Source organism: Euprymna scolopes, chromosome 46 (assembly GCF_053919585.1).
Source record: "Euprymna scolopes isolate OS-2025 chromosome 46, ASM5391958v1, whole genome shotgun sequence".
Lineage (NCBI taxonomy): Eukaryota > Metazoa > Mollusca > Cephalopoda > Sepiida > Sepiolidae > Euprymna > Euprymna scolopes.
Window position 1 is genome coordinate 1,799,140 of NC_136527.1, and position 17,401 is coordinate 1,816,540.

The 17,401-nt window shown below is 28.4% G+C and overlaps 1 protein-coding gene across 1 annotated transcript in view; it reads right to left on the bottom strand.

Annotated features, from left to right (window-relative positions):
* Positions 1 to 17,172: 17,172 nt before the first annotated feature.
* The window catches only part of LOC145270515 (uncharacterized), a 71,771-nt gene continuing 71,542 nt past the window's right edge, over positions 17,173 to 17,401 (bottom strand). The window contains exon 8 of the mRNA XM_080126176.1: positions 17,173 to 17,401. This exon is cut by the window's right edge and continues 1,510 nt beyond it. The gene's annotated coding sequence lies outside the window, so the exon portion shown is untranslated.

Genomic DNA, 17,401 nt, shown 5'->3' on the forward strand with positions numbered 1-17,401 from the left:
TGAATTTAAAATTTTGATCTATTATAAACTGACTACAAATAATTGGATTACACACATTTTGAATTTAAAATTTTGATCTATTATAAACTGACTCAAATAATTGGATTACACACATTTTGAATTTAAAATTTTGATCTATTATTAACTGACTCAAATAATTGGATTACACACATTTTGAATTTAGAATTTTGATCTATTATTAACTGACTCAAATAATTGGATTACATACATTTTGAATTTAGAATTTTGATCTATTATTAACTGACTCAAATAATTGGATTACACACATTTTGAATTTAAAATTTTGATCTATTATAAACTGACTCAAATAATTGGATTACACACATTTTGAATTTAAAATTTTGATCTATTATAAACTGACTCAAATAATTGGATTACACACATTTTGAATTTAGAATTTTGATCTATTATTAACTGACTACAAATAATTGGATTACACACATTTTGAATTTAGAATTTTGATCTATTATAAACTGACTACAAATAATTGGATTACACACATTTTGAATTTAAAATTTTGATCTATTATAAACTGACTCAAATAATTGGATTACACACATTTTGAATTTAAAATTTTGATCTATTATAAACTGACTACAAATAATTGGATTACACACATTTTGAATTTAAAATTTCGATCTATTATAAACTGACTCAAATAATTGGATTACACACATTTTGAATTTAAAATTTTGATCTATTATTAACTGACTCAAATAATTGGATTACACACATTTTGAATTTAAAATTTTGATCTATTATTAACTGACTACAAATAATTGGATTACACACATTTTTAATTTAAAATTTTGATCTATTATAAACTGACTCAAATAATTGGATTACACACATTTTGAATTTAGAATTTTGATCTATTATAAACTGACTCAAATAATTGGATTACACACATTTTGAATTTAAAATTTTGATCTATTATAAACTGACTCAAATAATTGGATTACATACATTTTGAATTTAGAATTTTGATCTATTATTAACTGACTCAAATAATTGGATTACACACATTTTGAATTTAAAATTTTGATCTATTATAAACTGACTCAAATAATTGGATTACACACATTTTGAATTTAAAATTTTGATCTATTATAAACTGACTCAAATAATTGGATTACACACATTTTGAATTTAAAATTTTGATCTATTATAAACTGACTCAAATAATTGGATTACACACATTTTGAATTTAAAATTTTGATCTATTATAAACTGACTCAAATAATTGGATTACACACATTTTGAATTTAAAATTTTGATCTATTATAAACTGACTCAAATAATTGGATTACATACATTTTGAATTTAAAATTTTGATCTATTATAAACTGACTCAAATAATTGGATTACACACATTTTGAATTTAAAATTTTGATCTATTATAAACTGACTCAAATAATTGGATTACACACATTTTGAATTTAAAATTTTGATCTATTATAAACTGACTCAAATAATTGGATTACACACATTTTGAATTTAAAATTTTGATCTATTATTAACTGAATCAAATAATTGGATTACACACATTTTGAATTTAAAATTTTGATCTATTATAAACTGACTCAAATAATTGGATTACACACATTTTGAATTTAGAATTTTGATCTATTATTAACTGACTCAAATAATTGGATTACACACATTTTGAATTTAAAATTTTGATCTATTATAAACTGACTACAAATAATTGGATTACACACATTTTGAATTTAAAATTTTGATCTATTATAAACTGACTCAAATAATTGGATTACACACATTTTGAATTTAGAATTTTGATCTATTATTAACTGAATCAAATAATTGGATTACGCACATTTTGAATTTAAAATTTTGATCTATTATAAACTGACTACAAATAATTGGATTACACACATTTTGAATTAAAAATTTTGATCTATTATAAACTGACTCAAATAATTGGATTACACACATTTTGAATTTAAAATTTTGATCTATTATAAACTGACTCAAATAATTGGATTACACACATTTTGAATTTAAAATTTTGATCTATTATAAACTGACTACAAATAATTGGATTACACACATTTTGAATTTAAAATTTTGATCTATTATAAACTGACTCAAATAATTGGATTACACACATTTTGAATTTAAAATTTTGATCTATTATAAACTGACTCAAATAATTGGATTACACACATTTTGAATTTAAAATTTTGATCTATTATAAACTGACTCAAATAATTGGATTACACACATTTTGAATTTAAAATTTTGATCTATTATAAACTGACTCAAATAATTGGATTACACACATTTTGAATTTAGAATTTTGATCTATTATAAACTGACTCAAATAATTGGATTACACACATTTTGAATTTAGAATTTTGATCTATTATAAACTGACTCAAATAATTGGATTACACACATTTTGAATTTAAAATTTTGATCTATTATAAACTGACTCAAATAATTGGATTACACACATTTTGAATTTAAAATTTTGATCTATTATAAACTGACTCAAATAATTGGATTACACACATTTTGAATTTAAAATTTTGATCTATTATAAACTGACTCAAATAATTGGATTACACACATTTTGAATTTAAAATTTTGATCTATTATAAACTGACTCAAATAATTGGATTACACACATTTTGAATTTAAAATTTTGATCTATTATAAACTGACTACAAATAATTGGATTACACACATTTTGAATTTAAAATTTTGATCTATTATAAACTGACTCAAATAATTGGATTACACACATTTTGAATTTAAAATTTTGATCTATTATAAACTGACTCAAATAATTGGATTACATACATTTTGAATTTAAAATTTTGATCTATTATAAACTGACTCAAATAATTGGATTACACACATTTTGAATTTAAAATTTTGATCTATTATAAACTGACTCAAATAATTGGATTACACACATTTTGAATTTAGAATTTTGATCTATTATAAACTGACTCAAATAATTGGATTACACACATTTTGAATTTAAAATTTTGATCTATTATAAACTGACTCAAATAATTGGATTACATACATTTTGAATTTAAAATTTTGATCTATTATAAACTGACTCAAATAATTGGATTACACACATTTTGAATTTAAAATTTTGATCTATTATAAACTGACTCAAATAATTGGATTACACACATTTTGAATTTAAAATTTTGATCTATTATAAACTGACTCAAATAATTGGATTACACACATTTTGAATTTAGAATTTTGATCTATTATAAACTGACTCAAATAATTGGATTACACACATTTTGAATTTAAAATTTTGATCTATTATAAACTGACTCAAATAATTGGATTACACACATTTTGAATTTAGAATTTTGATCTATTATAAACTGGCTACAAATAATTGGATTACACACATTTTGAATTTAAAATTTTGATCTATTATAAACTGACTCAAATAATTGGATTACACACATTTTGAATTTAGAATTTTGATCTATTATAAACTGGCTACAAATAATTGGATTACACACATTTTGAATTTAAAATTTTGTTCTATTATAAACTGACTCAAATAATTGGATTACACACATTTTGAATTTAAAATTTTGATCTATTATAAACTGACTCAAATAATTGGATTACACACATTTTGAATTTAGAATTTTGATCTATTATAAACTGGCTACAAATAATTGGATTACACACATTTTGAATTTAAAATTTTGATCTATTATAAACTGACTCAAATAATTGGATTACACACATTTTGAATTTAGAATTTTGATCTATTATAAACTGACTCAAATAATTGGATTACACACATTTTGAATTTAAAATTTTGATCTATTATAAACTGACTCAAATAATTGGATTACACACATTTTGAATTTAGAATTTTGATCTATTATTAACTGACTCAAATAATTGGATTACACACATTTTGAATTTAAAATTTTGTTCTATTATAAACTGACTCAAATAATTGGATTACACACATTTTGAATTTAAAATTTTGATCTATTATAAACTGACTCAAATAATTGGATTACACACATTTTGAATTTAAAATTTTGATCTATTATAAACTGACTCAAATAATTGGATTACACACATTTTGAATTTAGAATTTTGATCTATTATAAACTGGCTACAAATAATTGGATTACACACATTTTGAATTTAAAATTTTGATCTATTATAAACTGACTCAAATAATTGGATTACACACATTTTGAATTTAGAATTTTGATCTATTATAAACTGACTCAAATAATTGGATTACACACATTTTGAATTTAAAATTTTGATCTATTATAAACTGACTCAAATAATTGGATTACACACATTTTGAATTTAGAATTTTGATCTATTATAAACTGACTCAAATAATTGGATTACACACATTTTGAATTTAGAATTTTGATCTATTATAAACTGACTACAAATAATTGGATTACACACATTTTGAATTTAGAATTTTGATCTATTATAAACTGACTCAAATAATTGGATTACACACATTTTGAATTTAGAATTTTGATCTATTATAAACTGACTACAAAAAATTGGATTACACACATTTTGAATTTAAAATTTTGATCTATTATAAACTGACTCAAATAATTGGATTACACACATTTTGAATTTAGAATTTTGATCTATTATAAACTGACTACAAATAATTGGATTACACACATTTTGAATTTAAAATTTTGATCTATTATAAACTGACTCAAATAATTGGATTACACACATTTTGAATTTAAAATTTGGATCTATTATAAACCGACTCAAATAATTGGATTACACACATTTTGAATTTAAAATTTTGATCTATTATAAACTGACTCAAATAATTGGATTACACACATTTTGAATTTAAAATTTTGATCTATTATAAACTGACTCAAATAATTGGATTACACACATTTTGAATTTAAAATTTTGATCTATTATAAACTGACTCAAATAATTGGATTACACACATTTTGAATTTAAAATTTTGATCTATTATAAACTGACTCAAATAATTGGATTACACACATTTTGAATTTAAAATTTTGATCTATTATAAACTGACTCAAATAATTGGATTACACACATTTTGAATTTAAAATTTTGATCTATTATAAACTGACTCAAATAATTGGATTACACACATTTTGAATTTAAAATTTTGATCTATTATAAACTGACTCAAATAATTGGATTACACACATTTTGAATTTAAAATTTTGATCTATTATAAACTGACTCAAATAATTGGATTACACACATTTTGAATTTAAAATTTTGATCTATTATAAACTGACTCAAATAATTGGATTACACACATTTTGAATTTAAAATTTTGATCTATTATAAACTGACTCAAATAATTGGATTACACACATTTTGAATTTAAAATTTTGATCTATTATAAACTGACTCAAATAATTGGATTACACACATTTTGAATTTAAAATTTTGATCTATTATAAACTGACTCAAATAATTGGATTACACACATTTTGAATTTAAAATTTTGATCTATTATAAACTGACTCAAATAATTGGATTACACACATTTTGAATTTAAAATTTTGATCTATTATAAACTGACTCAAATAATTGGATTACACACATTTTGAATTTAAAATTTTGATCTATTATAAACTGACTCAAATAATTGGATTACACACATTTTGAATTTAAAATTTTGATCTATTATAAACTGACTCAAATAATTGGATTACACACATTTTGAATTTAAAATTTTGATCTATTATAAACTGACTCAAATAATTGGATTACACACATTTTGAATTTAAAATTTTGATCTATTATAAACTGACTCAAATAATTGGATTACACACATTTTGAATTTAAAATTTTGATCTATTATAAACTGACTCAAATAATTGGATTACACACATTTTGAATTTAAAATTTTGATCTATTATAAACTGACTCAAATAATTGGATTACACACATTTTGAATTTAAAATTTTGATCTATTATAAACTGACTCAAATAATTGGATTACACACATTTTGAATTTAAAATTTTGATCTATTATAAACTGACTCAAATAATTGGATTACACACATTTTGAATTTAAAATTTTGATCTATTATAAACTGACTCAAATAATTGGATTACACACATTTTGAATTTAAAATTTTGATCTATTATAAACTGACTCAAATAATTGGATTACACACATTTTGAATTTAAAATTTTGATCTATTATAAACTGACTCAAATAATTGGATTACACACATTTTGAATTTAAAATTTTGATCTATTATAAACTGACTCAAATAATTGGATTACACACATTTTGAATTTAAAATTTTGATCTATTATAAACTGACTCAAATAATTGGATTACACACATTTTGAATTTAAAATTTTGATCTATTATAAACTGACTCAAATAATTGGATTACACACATTTTGAATTTAAAATTTTGATCTATTATAAACTGACTCAAATAATTGGATTACACACATTTTGAATTTAAAATTTTGATCTATTATAAACTGACTCAAATAATTGGATTACACACATTTTGAATTTAAAATTTTGATCTATTATAAACTGACTCAAATAATTGGATTACACACATTTTGAATTTAAAATTTTGATCTATTATAAACTGACTCAAATAATTGGATTACACACATTTTGAATTTAAAATTTTGATCTATTATAAACTGACTCAAATAATTGGATTACACACATTTTGAATTTAAAATTTTGATCTATTATAAACTGACTCAAATAATTGGATTACACACATTTTGAATTTAAAATTTTGATCTATTATAAACTGACTCAAATAATTGGATTACACACATTTTGAATTTATAATTTTGATCTATTATAAACTGACTCAAATAATTGGATTACACACATTTTGAATTTAGAATTTTGATCTATTATAAACTGACTTCTTTTGAGATCATTGCTTCTGATGATGCTTTTGCTTTGGAATACTTAACCACTCCATATCCTTACATTTGGATTTTTGACCTTTAATTTTTCATTTAATTTTTTTCAGTTTCCACTTTTTTCTCCCTATTTCATGAACTCAGTGCACTAAAACTTTTTTTTTTGCATTGATGACATGGTTTCATCTAATGCAGTTTTAACTTATGCCAGTACCAGCACATTCATAAATTCGCTATGATATTTATTTACTAATATATTTCCTCTGATTACAAGGATGCATTTCTTTGAAACTTCGCGGATAAGTAAATCTTAATATTTGTAGGGGACTAGGATATAATACCCTTGCTCGCCACAAGAAAATAATGAAACAAATGGAATTGAAGGAAACAAAGACTCAATTGATGGATAAGATAAACGTCGTTTATTTGCTGTTGAAAGAATGAACGTTTTAGTTATAACATGTGTTCATGTCCGCGCGTATTTTTTTTTTTTTACACAGTGATCACCACTTATCAAGGCCCGGAAGCCACTCAGGGATAAGGGTTATTGCAAGTACATTACGTTAGTGAGGAGATTTGATGAAGTGTTTACTTAAGGGGGCGGTTCATTAGGAATTTGTTAACATTAGACTTGAAGACATCCAAGTTGTAGTCAGGAGGGAAGCAGGCAGACGGAACAGAGTTCCACAGGCGTGCAGTTCTAAGAAAGAAGCTTTGTTCATGAAATCCGCGTTTTGATTTAGGCACAGATATAGAGTGGGGGAAATTTTTCACAGTGGATTCAGCTAGACGGGTGTTTTTCGTGAAAGATTTGTGAGGGGGGACCAGGGATTGGAGTTCAGACGAGCACCTGCCATGAAAATAACGATAAAACAAGGATAGGCTCGCAACGTCTCTTCTGTGGGAGAGGGGTTGCAGGGTAGAGAAAAGGGCATCCCCCACTAAGCCACGAAGTCTATTTTGTACTCTGTCAAGGCATGATAGGCTGTTTTTGGCAGCTCCTGCCCAGATATGGCAACAGTATTCCATCCTTGGCCGTACTTGGCTTTTATATAGATAGAGAATTGCATCAGTAGTGAGATATCTTCTCGAGCGGTAGAAGGATCCCACCATCTTTCCAGCGACCTTGGCAACAGACTTGATGTACGTGTTCCATTTCAGATCAGGAGTATGTAACCAATGTTCGTTGCGGGGTTGGTGTTGTAGAAGAATAAGAAATGTGTGTTCATCTCGCTATCGTTTGTTCGCGCGTGGGAAGAGAAATGAGTGTTGTAGTAAGAAATGTAGAGAAAAAAGTGGATAGAGAGTTGACATCAGTTAGTAGTCAGCTACGCGAAGGTGTTCTCAGGGACCAGTAGTAGATAGAGAGAGAAAGAGTGTGAATGTGTACATACGGTCTGTTAGTTCGTGCCCCATACATAGTAGTAAGTGGCGTTGACGCGCGTAAGCGTGCGCCTCCCGAAAGGGAGGCGGCTGGTTAGCTCTGGTCGAGAGTTGATCATAAAAGGGTTAGAAACAGCTTGTCTCTTTGTTTTATACTCGTTTCCGGTGGTGTTTTGCACATGTGTATATTTCCCCAGAAAGCGGAAGTGACGTCGTCCATGTGTGCGTTCGTGTGCGCGTGTGTGAGTACATGTGTGCGTTAGCGTGTGTTTATATACCGTGAATGTGAGTGTATGTACGCGAACGTGAATATGTGTACATGTGTGGACGTGGGCGCGTATGTTTGTGTGCGCGTATGTATATGACATAGCTTGAAATGTGAATGTGTGTTTTTGTGTGAGACTTGAAAAAGGCTCGTACATATTTCTTATTTGAGTATCTTGTCGAACAATAAATTTTTGTAAACATAATTTACAGTTTTAAATCGTGTTTAATTATATATATATATATGTGTGTGTGTGTGTGTGTGTGTGCATTAGAGAGAGAGAGAGAGAGAGAGAGAGAGAGAGAGAGAGAGAGAGAGCGTGTGCGTGAGAGATTGTAATACTCTTTGACAGGAAATCATTCTGTCCTCGTCCCTTGCCTTCTTTGGAGGTAGTTCTTAAAGTTACCATTCATTTACATATCATTTTTACTATGGACTTCAAGCAAACAATGAACTCTTTTTTCCATTTTTGACTTAACACGTTTCTAATAACATTCTATTTTCGTTGAGTTCTTTGATTATTATTTTCCCTATGCTAGGGGTTAAATTGTAGAAGCCTTTTCTTTGCATAATAGTATTAGTATTCAATATTAGTGCTGATTCTAAAATATCAAAACAGATCCTGGCTAAACCGTTTTTCCTTAAATATCTCAACAAAATGAATAAGTTTACAGGAAAAAAAATGTTCATATTTATTTTAACGCATTTTTAAAAGTGTATATATAGACATTGAACAACCCAACCTTCGCATACGCACACATATGTTTGTCCTTCCAGACATGGGTAGGATTCAAAAACTGTTCTCTTTTTCGTACGATCTATGACTTTTTCTTTTCTTGCATTTTTACTTCAATTATCCTGAAGATGTCCTCTGAAATAGGGACGAAACGTTGATTATTTTAATAATTTCATTCGGTTTTTCTATTTTTCTCAAAACATATATATATATATATATATATATATATATATATATATATACATACAGGGTGCCCACAAAGTCTGGCTACATAATCTACAAGATGCTTCCACAAAGTCTGGCTACATAATGTAGCCAGACTTTGTGGACACAGACTTTGTATATATATATATATATATATATATATATATATATATATATATATATATATATATATATATGTTTATATATTTATATATAACTTGAGTTCCTTCGGGTATAATAATTTATACAAAAGTAAATTACTGGAATGCCATCAGCTATAATCGAAGCCGAAACCAAAACTTATGAAGAATTCTTGATAAAATTATTTATAAAAATAGATGACCTGAGTGTCATCAGCTATAATTGAAACCGGAACGAAAACACATGAACAATTTTTGATAAATTTATTTATTACAAGAAATGGAAGTCCATAACAATGAAACCACAGTCACTCGGATGTAAGCGTGATAAATAAATAACACACACACTACCTATTAATATATATGTATATTAAAAATTTCTATTAATATATCTATCCTTGTTTTATCGTTATTTCCATGGCAGGGGTTCATCTGAACTCCAATCTCTGGTCCCCCCTCACAAATCTTTCAGGAAAAACACCCGTCTAGCTGAATCCACTGTCAAACATTTCCCCCACTCTATATCTGTGCCTAAAACAAAACGTAGATTCATGAACAAAGCTTCTTTCTTAGAACTGCACGCCTGTGGAACTCTGTTCCGTCTACCTGCTTCTCACCTGACTACAACATGGATGTCTTAAAGTCCAACGTTAACAAATTCCTAATGAACCGCCACTTCAAGTAAACACTTCAATAAATCTCCACACTAACGTACTGTACTTGCGATAACCCTTATCCCTGAGTGGCTTCCGGGCCTTGATAAGCGGTTACCACCGTGTAAAAAAAAAAGATTAAAAATGTCTATTAATATATGGATATTTTTGTAGAATAAACTATGTACCGTATCATTGTCCATCACAGAGCACGTTCGTACCAGCAGCCATTCCAGTCAGAAAAAAAACAACCCCAAGCAGTTGTGGCAGCCCAACAAAACAGTTTCCAGATAATTACAGACAGGAACAACCAAGAAACTCTCCCCCCTCCAAGAAACTATTGCCGTTACGACCAGAGAGGGACAATAACGAAGTTCAACAGATTGAGGTATATATATATATATATATATATATATATATATATATATATATATTTTATTGTTTTCTGGAATACCGTTTGTTAAAACCGACAGGTCCTAGAGTCGTCCACCAATGGAGCAGAAGAGTCCCTATGAGAAGTAGGTAACTCCCTGCCGGCAAACGTACATTGGTTGCCGTTCCTGGACGTTTCATGGCCAATGTTAACCATCCCAGGTCCGATGTATTGTCGTATTGGTACTGCCGTTCACGACCATGTAGTACAATATGCTTGGCACATCTCCAAATTCATTCTAAAGCACTCAACGCGTTCTCGCTTCTGCAACAGTGTCAGCAACCTGGGAATCCATCTGACGGGCAATAGAAAAATGCGAACATGAAAAGTAATATGGTTAAGCTTAAACATGGAAAAGTAAAGGACTAGTTCTTAAAACCGAAAAAGAAAAAGGACAATATATTCTATTATAACATATAATAAATTTAAAACTTAAAATATTTCAGCATTAAGGATTTTTTTGAAAATTAAATTTATAACATTATATAATCAATTCTGAATCAATACTGCAATATATTAAGTCCTGGATCAGGACTTAATATATTGCAGGTTGACGAATTGATTATAACATAATTAAATTTAATTAAAAAAATTCTTAATGCTGCAATATTTTAAGTTATAAATTTATATTTTTTACTAGAATATCTTGTCCTTTTCTTTTCCAGTTTTAACATCTAGTCCTTTACTTTCCCATGTTGAAGCTTAAACCATATTACTTTTCATGCTTGCATTTTTCTATTGTAATCCATGATTTTTCCAGGCTTCCAGTAAATTCACTTGTTCTTTGTTTAATTTCAGTCATATTTTTTGTCCCCATAAACGCATATGTAATAACAATGTACGGCACTCGTCTGCTTTCAATAAAATCCTCACATTATCCCCCTTTAATTCTTTCATTCTCTCTGTTTCAATTGTTACTTCTATTTTCGCGAGTGCGGTAAATTGGTAGCAACAGTAGTCGTGGTTGCTAGTGAAATCAGTCATAAAAAACGTCGCTCACCTCCTTACGTTTTTTTTACGATTTTGAACATCAGAAAATTCACCATAACTTTTGTTTTACTGAAGGAAAATTTAACATTTTTTTCTATAATATAGCTGAGGAGGTGACCTATAAGCTGTAATAATTTTTTGAAATTTGATCGAAAAATGAGTAAGCGGTGAAGCTTTAAAGCAGTTATAAATGACTGAAACTGCCACTTAACCCTTAATTTAAACACTGTAGTATTTGAATGATATATATATATATATATATATATATATATATATATATATATATATATATATTGTAAAACAATACACACACACACACACATATATATATATATATATATATATTGTTTTAACAAAAACCAAGATATCAAAGAATGGGTTGATAAGAAAAATTAGTATATTTCATCGTTAGTTACAATTGTTTCAAAATTATTCGGACAAATTCAAACATTATCTCATATATATATATATATATATATATATATATATATATATATATATATATATAGGTAGTCAATACGCATAAATCTATACTTTCGTATATTAATTTTATGTGAGTAAATGAAGTAGTTATATATATATATATATATATATATATATATATATATATATATATATAAAGTCTTTGATACCTTCTCTTTGCAAGCAAAAAGAAAATCTTCTAAGACTTAATTTAGTCTCTATGTAATTTTCCCCCGTTTATTTCTTTTTTTTTTCCTATCCCCGCCATAGTCATGACTTCTTGTTTGTTTTAATCGTATTTTCTTCGATTTATCTTTGATAAGTGAGGAACGAAACCTGGTTAGCTAACCTTTATTTTCATTTTTTATTTTTTTAAATTCATTATGGTTTTTAGTCTGTATTTAGCCGTTATAGAATTCTGTACCCCCCGGAAAATTTTCAAATATTTTAAGACCAGGTACGCACCTGATTCAATCAATAGATTAAAACATTAATAAAAATAAAAAATAAAATCAGGACTGCCCAGGCAAATCAGACCTTCTTAAATTCGTGCTTGAGCAACAAAGTTTGTCCCGCTTTTATTTTATTTAAAATAAAGCGAGCTAAGTTACATCCTAGACAAAAAATTGAAAGTGATTTTATCTCTAATTTTTTGTCTTATCTTTCTTGTAATCTGGCACGTTTAAACAAGAAATATCACGAAATTTGGAAAGATTCGGTTGGCAGTTTGTCGTTTTTTTTTGACAAAATTAGATTTTCTAGATATGTTGCAATAATGCACGAACGTAGCCTTTCAAGGTTATCGTTAAAAAATGAAAAGAATTTGCAACATTTGATTTAAAAAAAAAAGTATGGTTGTTCGACGAACCCTATTGTTACTCAGAACGTCTTAAATCTCTCTTCTGCGCAGTTGTCTGAGCTTGAACTTAATATTCTTTCGCATGGCTTGCACTTCTGCATTCCTCCCATACCCCCAAAGCGTGAAGAGATATATGCTGAATTTGAAGTTTTTTTTTTGCACAATTAAAAAGACTTTCTCCTGTTTCCGACTCTATGGTCAGTGACATTAAGGCGAAACGTAATGACGTCGCACATTCTTATGCGGGCACACCCATTTCGTTTTGTGAAGCAAAATGGCGAAGTGAACATTATCGTATAATCAAAGCACTTCGCTATAATAAATCTTTAGTCATCACAAAACCCGATAAAGGTTCTGGCGTTGCCATTATGGATCACCAGGATTATGTCAATAAAATGGTGACTATTTTTGGAGGGAACCTCTAAATTTGTTAAATTAGGTCCGGTAGATACTCATGATTCTACTGTTTTTATCGAGACAAAGTTCCAAAAACAACTTGTCAAATGGGTCAAAAGTGGTGTTCTTCCCACTTTCATTTCTGATTTAATTCGTCCTACTGGTTCTATTCACCCTCGTTTGTATGGTTTGCCTAAGACCCATAAATAGGGGGTACCGTTGAGACCCATATAATCTATGATAGGGTCTTGTCAACATAAGCTAGCAAAATGGTTGACAATTATTTTAGAACCTGTTTTGGAACTTTATAGTTCATATTGTATTAAAGATTCTTTTAGCTTTGCTACGTTTATACAAAATTATGCTCATTCAGACAAATTCATGTGTTCCTTCGATATTTCCAGTCTTTTTATTTGCATCCCATTGTTAGAGACTATCAATATTTGTGCTGACGTTTTATATCGGAGTAAACTTCCGACTTCCCCAATACCAGAAAATATTTTTGTAGAATTGATGATATTCGCCATCATGTCGGTAGAATTCAGTTTCAACGATATTATGTACAGACAGACGGATGGTGTGGCCATGGGTTCTCCATTGGAATCAGCATTGGCTAATATCTTTGTGGGTTTTCATGAAGAGGGTCTATTGTCTGGTTTATGCAAACGAGACATTTATTTTCGTTACGTTGACGACACTTTCTGCTTATTTGACAACGAGACGAATGCGGATGCTTTTTTGTGTCCCTTAATAACGTTCATCTAACCCTTAAGTTTACGGTAGACAAGGAAACGAATTCTACTCTTCCGTTTTTGGATGTTTTTATGTCCAAGACATCCTCGTGTTTTCTTACTTCTGTTTATCGTGAACCAACTTTTACGGGTCTCTATACGCGTTGGGACTCTTTTGCCCTATAAACCAAAAATATAATTCATCAATTTCCACATTTAAAATGGATTATATTTATTTGCTGTCCACTCAGCAAAATGTGGCACAAGGCCGGAAAGTGGTAACCCAGCAGGCTCCCCTAAAGGAGGGGCACTCCTGCAATTTTAAAAATTGCCTGAGTAACCCCGTCGGCATTCCCCGGTCGGGGCGCCTCAGGCAGCAAGCAATAAACTTGCCCCACCGGAAAGCCCAGTGGCAAGGCCTGGGAGGGTGGACCTCCTAGGTATTACCCAGGCGGTGTACCTCAGTCCAACAGGTGCTGGGCCGGTCTCCGGCCCCTCACCTGTTGTTCTGAGTGTCAAGTGACGGATCCTTGACTGGTACTATCCATTTAAAATGGATACATTTTTTAATTTTTTAATTTATCAGTCTTGTATTTATAAGATTAGGATTAATCCATTTAACTACTTATCACCCCCACTATGATTAGTATTTAGTAGATTTACATTCTTATTTAAAATTAGATATATAAAGGTTAAAAGTATTTTTACATATATACATTTTTTTTTATTAATATATAAATTTATTATATGTAATTATAAATACATTTTATACATTGCTAATATAGTTTTGAATTTCCTTTATTAATATAGTCTGGTTTATCTTAAACGATTCAAAAGCATCAGGATAACGAACAAATGCTTTATTTAACTGTTTTAATATTTTATTTTTATCCCCACCTTGTTTTATCATCCTTATTACTAAGCTAGAAACTGGTGGTATAAAGTCTGTTAGTTTTAAAGTAACGCGAGCTATTCTCAAAAACTCTGACATAATGGTTCCATAAAACATAAAAACAGGGCAGGTGCTATCTTTATGCGGCATACGTACTATTTTAAAGGGGGAAAGCGTTTCTTTTATCAAATATTTTATAAAGAAAAACCCCATCCTCAATTTTTATATCTAAATCCAGAAATGTAGCCTGTTGTCCTCTATGTTCGCAATTCAATTTTAATTCGTTTCGATATATAAGATGTTTATTTTTTTCGAATTCATCATTATCGTTTATACATATAAGGTCATCTATAAATCTCCTACACCCATGAAAGTTATGTGTTTTAGATATATCTGTTTTTAATAATGATTACATATATATACTCGAGTCTATGTAAATACAATTTTGCCCAAAATGGTGCAGGATCCAATCCCACTGGGATACCTATCGTTTGGAGTAATATTTTATTTCCTATTTGAAAATAGCATTCTTTAATAAGATGACTTACAAGTATTTTTAAAATACATTTAGAAACACTAGTTTTGCTATTTTTATTTTTACACCAGAAAGCTTTAGAGTTTGAAAAGTCTATATATTTACCTTTTCCACCTTGAAAAGCTAAATCTACAGTATCATTTAATTCTTTTATAAGTTTTTCGTGCGGAATTTTTGTATATAGCGTACTAAAATCATAAGTAGATATAGATTTTGCTTTTATTCTGGAATTTATTTTATCTAATTTTTCTTTCACTGGTTGGGAATTATTTACTACCACAAATAGATTTATATTACTATAGAATTTACTTTTCAGGTGAAAATTATTTATTTGATTTATAATTAATTTAAATATTTTAGATATAGCTTTACTAAAAGGTTTAGTGATGCACGTCTTAGAACCTACAATAAATCTAGCACCAACTGGATTTTTATGCATTTTAGGTATCCAATACATACATGGAAGATTTTTGTGTTTATCTTCTAACTTTAATCCTACTTTTTCACTAATAATACTATTATTCAAAATAATGCTATCTAAATTACTATTACTTACTTTATAAGTATCCGAATCGTTTCCTATAAGTCCTACTTCTATCAATAAACGTTGTATATAATATTTTTTACATATAAAGGCTATATTGTTTGCCGCTTTATCAATCGGAACTATTACAAACTTTTCTTGAAGTATTTTAAGTTCCTCCCGTATTTCTAAATTTTTTAAAAGAGGATTGGTTTTTCTAGGGCGTTTAAATTGTTTTATATGTTTAACCTTTTCATTTACGCATTCAAGTATACTATTTTCCATGCATCAAACGTAGACATACTAAAACCTTCTAGTACTTTTAGTTTTAGTTCCATAAAACACTATATATATATATATATATATATATATATATATATATATATATATATAAAATTTAAAATTAAATGTTTTTAACTCCTTTTCAAGATGTCTTTTAACATGTTTTATTAATCATTTGTTCATATATATATATATATATATATATATATATATATATATATATATATATATATATATATACTAGTAGTAGTTCAGACCGGCTTTGTTCGGGCCCTATGTGCTGTTCATAACTTGCCCTACGTGTGAATACACTATGTAAGATTGCAAATGTTTAAACCAAAAAGTGTTTACGTAAAGAACGCAGAGGTAATTTTTTCTTTTTTTTTTAACTTTGACCCCAAATTTGACCCCTTAAGATTTATTTTCGTCTAAAATCAAATTAAGAAGTTTTACCAAGTTGAGTGATACATGACGAAAGGAAAAGAAAAACAATCATCATCATCATCATCATCATCATCATCATCATCCTCATCAAAAGAAGAAAACGGAGGATGATACAAGAGATACGGAGAAAAAAACAGAAAATGAAAATAGAGAATCCAAAGAAGAAGAAGAAGAAGAAGAAAAAGAAGAAGAAGAAAAAAAAAGAAGAAGAAGAAGAAGAAGAAAAAGAAGAAGAAGATGGAAAGATAAACAAGGCCGAAAAATTCGTCACTCGAAACGTGTTTCAAATTACGAAGAAGTAAAATCAACTCTTTATTTCCGAACTTTAAACAATACAGGAAGACCGGAGAATTCGTTGGTCGAAATATTTTCTCAGAATTACGAACGATAAAGATGTCGATAAAAATAATTCGGCGAATGCAAGTGTTCCGTGACAACAATAACAACAACTAGGCACCGCCAAAACTGGGGGGGGGGGCAGGTCAGTACTTTTTGACGGACCGTCTTTTTAAAAATCTACCA